This window comes from Vulpes vulpes, chromosome 6, assembly GCF_048418805.1.
Source record: "Vulpes vulpes isolate BD-2025 chromosome 6, VulVul3, whole genome shotgun sequence".
Classification (NCBI taxonomy): domain Eukaryota; kingdom Metazoa; phylum Chordata; class Mammalia; order Carnivora; family Canidae; genus Vulpes; species Vulpes vulpes.
Genome location: NC_132785.1, coordinates 63,516,192 through 63,523,844, shown reverse-complemented (window position 1 = coordinate 63,523,844; position 7,653 = coordinate 63,516,192). Strand labels below are relative to the sequence as shown.

Below are 7,653 nucleotides of genomic sequence, written 5' to 3'. Positions count from 1 at the left end.
CAAACAGCCACAGACTGTGCTGGAACCAGAGTGGATCAGTCAGAGAGGCTCAGCATCCAGGCCCCTGCTCTGCTCAGAGTTTGCACCCAGCTCCCCCTGCAGTCCCTATCACTGTGTCACTCAGGGCACAGTAGTACACAGCTGAGTCTGACAGTTGCACTGAGCCTTTCTTCAAGTGGAAGGATCTGGATGTTTTGTCCAAGGTGGCTTCAAAACCTTTGTTGCTTCCCTTTTCCTTGTCTGTCACGGCTTTCAGGAGGAGCTGTGGACCTTCTCCCAGATACTGGACGAACCAGAATAGACTGGGAGCCCATGATGTTGAGAAAGTACAGTTCATAGTCAGGAAGGCCTCTTCTGAGAGGGTCACTTGGCTTTCTGTCTGGTTCACTGAGTCTCCATGGGTTTGTCCTGGGGGAAAAATAAAAGAGATCGGTGTCACCTTGGGCATGAAGCTCTTAGAGAAAATAATACTTAAATTCAGTTTTGCTGACATAGTGGAAAAAAATAAATTTAAATTTTAAGAGACATTTTACTTACCAACCATGAAGAATAGGGCAATCACGAAGCCTGGAGGACACTTCATCTCTGGAGTGTCACCTAAATAATGTTCATCACTCTTCAACGTGAAGAAACATGGTGTGAGGGAAATGATCAGGGGAAGCCCTCATTTCACACAGGGTAGTGTTTGTGGTAGGAAGCTGCACCCCCTGGTGGACAGGGACTGAATGAAATATGTTGGTCAGAGTCCCCCCAAACTAGCAATCTTGTTTCATCCCTGACTTCTGAGGCACATGTCAGGCTTCAGGTGGCACCTGGAACTCTGAAAAACAACAGTCTAACCTCTCAAGTCCATTTTTTTCCTCAGACACTACCTGATAGGGAAGTTCCATAACACATCATCCCGGGGGATTTGGTAGCTGACAGGGTAACCATGTACTAAAGCATTTTACAACAGTACTTTATAATATTCTCATATACCCATGTTGGCCAGCCTATAATCCACTGTCTGTCAGAAATGTGGTCGGGGTAGATTACAGAAAAAGTAGTAAGAAGATAAGAAATTGCTGATTGATTCTGTGTATTTGGGCACCATACTCCTAAATTAACAATAGTGACCGTCATTTTTTAAGTACTCACTAATTGTTTGTTAAGTTACACAAAGTAATGAAGAAATGGCCTTTACTTGAAGTACAGTATTTAAGTGGTTCTAAAATAATACCATTAGTAATAATATATCCTTTAAATAAGTTTTTCTAAAGAAAATAACTGTATTCTATATACAAATGTTTTAATACTCAACTATTCCTAAGTTTCAGTATTATTTAAAAGTGAAAAGTAGGAATTCTAGAAACAAGAAACACCATCCATGGATGATTTTTTTAATCTGTTGCCAAATATTAATCAAATAACTTTCCCCACAAGGGAAGAAATCAGGATTATAAGGAGAAAGTTGGAGACTTACAGAAGTCTCATAAAGTCTTGCAAACCTTTATTCCTGAACACATTCAGAAGCTTTGCGCAGCTGTTTCCTGGAGGTGACTCCCCACACATTCAGGTCAAGAACTTTATGAGTTCAGAGCCAACATAGTGTAACAGTTTCCCAGATGCAGAGAGGAGTAAGAAATTTAGGCTTGGATCCTGTTTTAGGTCATGTATCTCTTCGCTTCCCCTCCACCTTTCAAATATCATCAGAAAACTGCCTCAAATCTATGCTAGAAAGGAATTTTATTTTATTTATTTTTTTTTTTAGAAAGGAATTTTAGACAAGCATCTGCAAACTTCTATTCAGATATGCAAGGACAATGTGAAATAGGTTGGAATCATGCTCGTTCAAAATAAACAATATAGCACATAGATGCAGGAAGACATCGTGTATAACTTTTAAAAATGTAGTTTCAGGCAATCAAAGCCTGTGGGAGAAATATTTTGCATTTGTGTACATGAGAAGACTTGTACAAGAGTGAGGGAAGATGCTGGTGCTAAATGTGGATATTTAATGGCTTTATTAATACATAATTTACATAACAATACACTGCACCATATTGAACAATACTCTAAGATGTGATGTGTGTATCCACTTGTGAAGCCATCACCGCGTCCAGATAATGAACATAGGTATCACCACAAATTTTTCTTCTTAATCTCTTTGTCATCCTTCTCTCAACCATCAATACACCCATTTCCAGGGAAACTTCTTGTTATGAATTAGTTTGCATGTTTTATAATTTTGTATAAACGGAATCACATACACTCTTTGGTTTACCTCTTCTCAGCAAACTTATTTTGAGATTCTTCCATAGTCATAATTATCAAGACTTTGTTCCTTTTGTCGCAGTGTAGTATCCCATCCTATGCCTATAAAACAAGGAGTTTATTCATCTATTGATGACCATGTCAACTAGTCCCAGGGTGACTGTTAATAAAATAAAGCTGCTATGAACATTTGTGTATGTTTTATTTTACTTAAATTAAATTTGCCAACATATAGTATAACACCCAATGCTCATCCCATCGAGTGCCCTCCTCAGTGCCCATCACCCAGCTACCCCATCCCCTCGACCACCTCCCCTCCTACTACTCTGTGTTCGTTTCCCTAAGTTAGGAGTCTCTCATGGTTTGTCACCCCCTCTAATTTTCCCCACTCAGTTTCCCTCCTTTCCCTTTTAATCCCTTTCACTAATTCTTATATTCCTCATATGAGTGACACCATATGATGATTGTCCTTCTCCGATTGACTTACTTCACTCAGCATAATACCCTCCAGGTCATGGAATGTTTTTCCATCTCTTTATCTCTTCCTTGATTTCTTCCATAAGTGTTCTGTACTCTTTAGATCCTTTACCTCTTTGATTACGTTTATTTCTAGTTATCTCACAGTTTGGGGTGCAATTGTAAATGGAATTGATTCCCTAATTTTTCTTTCTTCAGTCTCATTATTAGTGTATAAAAATGTAGCCAATTTCTGTGCATTAATTTTAATCCTGCAACATTGCTAAATTGCCGTATGAGTTCTAGCAATCTTGGGGTGGAGTCTTTTGGATTTTCCAGATACTGTATCATGTCATCGCAAAGAAGGAGATTTTGACCTCTTCTTTGCCAATTTTAATGCCTTTCATTTCTTTTCATGTGCTATGTGGTGAGAGTGGGTATCCCTGTCATGTTCCTGACCTTAGGGAAAGGACTCTCAGTTTTTCCCCCTTGAGAATGATATTCACTGTGCGCTTTTCATAGGTGGCTTTAATGATATTGAGATATGTCCCTTCTATCCCTACACCTTGAAGAGTTTTGTCAGGAACGGATGATGTATTTTGTCAAATGCTTTCTCTGTATCTATTGAGAGGATCATACGGTTCTTTTCTTTTACTGATATGATTATCACATTGACTGTTTTAGGACTGTTGAACCACCCTTGCACCTCAGGGATAAATCTCATTTGGTCCTGGTGAATAATCCTCTTGATGTACTGTTCCATCCAGTTGGCTAGTATCTTGGTGAAAATGTTTGCATCAATGCTCATCAGGGATATTGGTCCGTAATTATTCTTTTTGATGGGGTCTTAGTCTAGTTCTGGGGTCAAGGTATTGCTGGTCTCATAGGACAACTTGGGAAGCATTCTTTCCATCTGTCCTTTGGAATAGCTTTAGTAGAATAAGTATTATTTCTTCCTTAACTGTTTGAAGAATTCCCCTGGAAAGCCATCTGGCCCTGGACTTTTGTGCCCTGGGAGGTTTTTGATGACTGGTTCAATTTCCTCACTGCTTTTGGCCTGTATTCTATTTCTTCTTGTTTTACTTTTGGTAATTTGAAGATGTCTAGCAATATACTCATTTCTTCCAGATTGCCTAATTGACTGACATTTAGTAGCTTATAATACATTTTTAAAATTGTTTGTATTTCCCTGGTATTCGTTGTGCTCTCTCTTTTTTCATTCATGATTTTATTAAGTTGAGTCTCTTCTCTTTTCTTTTTAATAAGTCTGGCTAGGGATTTATCTATCTTATTAATTCTTTCAATGAATCAGCCCCTGGTTTCATTGATATGTTCTATACTTCTTCTGGTTTCTATTTCATTGAGTTCTGCTCAAATCTTTATTAGCTCTCTTCTTCTGCTTGATGGAGGCTTTATTTGCTGATCTTTCTTCAGTTCCTTTAGGTGTAGGGTTAGCTGTATATTTGAGATTTCTCAGTTTTTTGAGGGAGGCTTGTATTGAGGTATTTCCCTCTTAGGACCCCTTTTGCTGTATCTCAAAGATTTTGAACAGTTGTATTTTCATTTTCGTTAATTTCCATGAATCTTTTAATTCTTCTCTAATTTCCTAGTTGACCCTTTCATCTTTTAGTACTTTAACTTCCAAGTGTTTGAATTCCTTACAAGTTTCTTTGTGATTGAGTTCTAGTTACAAAGCATTAAGGTCTCAAAATATGCAGGGGACAATCCCAATCTTTTGATATAGGTTGAGACCTGATTTGTGACCCAGGATGTTGTCTATTCTGGAGAATGTTCCATGTGCACTTGAGAAGAATATGTATTATATTGCATTAGGGCAGAATGTTCTGTATGTATATGTGAAATCCAATTGGTTCTGTGAGTCATTCAAAGCCCTTGTTTCTTTACTGATGTTCGGCTTAGAAGATCTGTCCTTTGCTGAGAGTGCCTTGTTGAAGTCTCTGACTATTAATTATTATTATTTAAGTATCCCTTTATTTTGAGTATTAATTGGTTGATATTCTTGCCTGCTCCCACATTAGGGGCATAAATATTCATAATTTTTAGTCTTCTTATTAAAGGACAGACCTTTAATTATGATATACTATCCCTCTTCATATCTTATTACAAACTTTGGGATAAACTTTAATTTCTCTGATGTGTGGATTGCTACCCCAGCTTTTTTTTTTTTGGAGGTCCATTTGAATGGTAAATGGTTCTCCACCCCCTCAATATGAAGGTGTCCTTAGGTCTAAAATGAGTCTCTTGTAGACAGCATATACATAAGCTTTTAATCCAGTCGATACTCTGTATCTTTTGACAGGATCATTTAGCCCATTCATGTTCAGAGTAACTACTGAGAGATATGAATATCAATTTAGTGTCATAGTGTTACCTATTCAGTCACTACTTGTGCACATTGTTTCTTTTTTTAAGATTTTAAAAATTCATTTATTCATGAGAGGCGCACAGAGAGAGAGAGAGGCACAGACACAGGCAGAGGGAGAAGCAGGCTCCATGGGGGGAGCTTGATGCAGAACTCGATTCCGGGACTTCAGGATCAAGCCCTTAGCTGAAGGCAGGTGCTAAACCACTGAGCCACCCAGGGATCCCTGTTCAGATTGTTTCTTTGCGCTGCCTCTTTGCTTACAGGGTCACCCTTAATATTTCTTGCAGAGCTGCTTTGGTGATCACATATTCTTTCTCTCTTCATACTGAAAGCTCTTTATCTCTCCTATTCTTAATGAGAGCCTTGCCGGAGAAAGTATTCTTGGCTGCATGTTCTTCTCATTCAGGACCCTGAATATATCATACCAGCACTTTGTGGCTTGCCTTGGCTCTGTTGATAAGTCTGTTATTAATATGATATTCTTTGAGAGCCGTGGCCACCTGCGTGGTGTCACTAGGCCAGAAGAAACACCCAGCAGTTCCACTTATCTTAGTTCCAGAAGTTTTGCCACCTACTTAAGTAATCAAAAATGGAAAATTGTGCAAAAGCAGAAGAGTATGAAAAGCTCTCTCTCGAAGAGGCCAATGCATCAAAATATTTGGAAACAAAGTCTTCATTCAGTATTAATGAAAACACAACCATTCCTGGGACTCGACTTTCTGAAAAGGCTCCTGTCTGGGGACAAGCAGACACACCAAAAAAGAGGAAAATGGATTTGAAGATGATCTTATAAAGGAAAGTTCTAGTTGTGGGGAAGATACTCCAACCAAGAAAAGAAAACTTGATGCTGAAAATGTCCCAGAGGAAAATGGTTCTGGTGATGATGAGGGCATTTCCAGGAAAAGAAGAGTGGAAACTGATGATTTTCCAAAAGATCCTGAACCTTCTACTGGAGATGGCACACAGAAGAAGAGAAAAATAGAATTTGAGGATGTTCCTGAAAAGCAAAAAAACTTACAAGAAGGACACAGTTCAGCCGTGGCTACCCACTATAATGAACTACAGGAAGTTGGTTTGGAGAAGCAAAGCCAAAGTCATATTTTTTACCTAAGAAACTTTAATAATTGGATAAAAAGTGTCCTCATTGGGGAATTTTTAGAAAAGGTATGACAGAAAAAAAAAAAAACGTGATATCACTGTTTTGGGCCTGGGATGTGATAAAGGTGGAGATTTGCTCAAATGGAAAAAGGGAAGAATTAACAAGCTAGTTTATACAGATATCGCTGATGTTTCTGTCAAACAGTGTCAGCAGCGGTATGAGGACATGAAAAATCGTTGTCGTAATAATGAATATATTTTCAATGCAGAATTTGTAACTGCTGATTGTTCAAAGGAACTTTTGATTAACAAATTTCGTGATACCGAAATATGCTTTGACATCTGTAGTTGTCAGTTTGTCTGTCATTATTCATTTGAATCCTATGAGCAGGCTGACATGATGCTCAGAAATGTCTGTGAGAGACTGAGCCCTGGAGGCTAATTTATTGGTACCACTCCCAATAGCTTTGAACTGATAAGACGCCTTGAAGCTTCAGACACAGAATCATTTGGGAATGAGATATATACTGTGAAGTTTCAGAGAAAGGAGATTATCCTTTATTTGGCTGCAAATATGACTTCAACTTGGGAGGTGTTGTGGATGTCCCTGAATTCTTGGTCTATTTTCCATTGCTAAATGAAATGGCGAAGAAGTACAATATGAAACTAGTCTACAAAAAGACATTTCTGGAATTCTATGAGGAAAAGATTAAGAACAATGAAAATAAAATGCTGTTAAAAAGAATGCAGGCCTTGGAGCCATATCCAGCAAATGAGAATTCCAAACTTGCCTCTGAGAAGGTGGATGACTATGAACATGCAGCAGAGTACATGAAGAACAGTCAAGTAAGGTTACCTTTGGGAAACTTAAGTAAATCAGAGTGGGAAGCCACAAGTATTTACTTGGTTTTTGCGTTTGAGAAGCAGCAGTGAGCACATACGCAGTAGCCCAGGACAGCTGTGTCCCGTCCTATACAGATTTGAATGATCCATCCTAGATTTGACAACTTTGTTTAATTATTCTAAATGTGCAGGATGCTGCCGGAAACTCCAGTGTATAAATTCAACATTTGCTGTCTGTGACAGATGAACTTTTGTGTGTGTGTATAAGAATCAGTTGGGACCTTTGTCTTTAAAAATCTATTTTTAAGTAACGTTCTAAGAATTCGATTTGCCTCACTACTCTCTTAGCGCATAAAAATTATAGTATGACTTGTTTGAGCTGCTGAGCTCTTTCCACAGTGCTCTGATTTGTTCAGTGTTTGTTTACAGTTTTAGATATATTGCAGTTATAGAATTGATGAGGGAGCATACTGGTTGGTGAGGTTTGTGCTCATTTCTGTAGTTTTCTTATATAGTGTTGTTCAAGATTAAATGGATTGTGTTCTGTACTATTGAATGTGTTCAATATATATCACTAAAGTTGCAAGTTTAAAACAGAATTTTAAATGATCATAAAA

At 38.1% G+C, this 7,653-nt stretch overlaps 1 pseudogene; it reads left to right on the top strand.

Moving 5' to 3' along the window:
• Window positions 1–5,684: 5,684 nt before the first annotated feature.
• On the top strand, window positions 5,685–7,424 carry LOC112912608 (mRNA cap guanine-N(7) methyltransferase pseudogene; annotated as a pseudogene).
• Window positions 7,425–7,653: the final 229 nt, after the last annotated feature.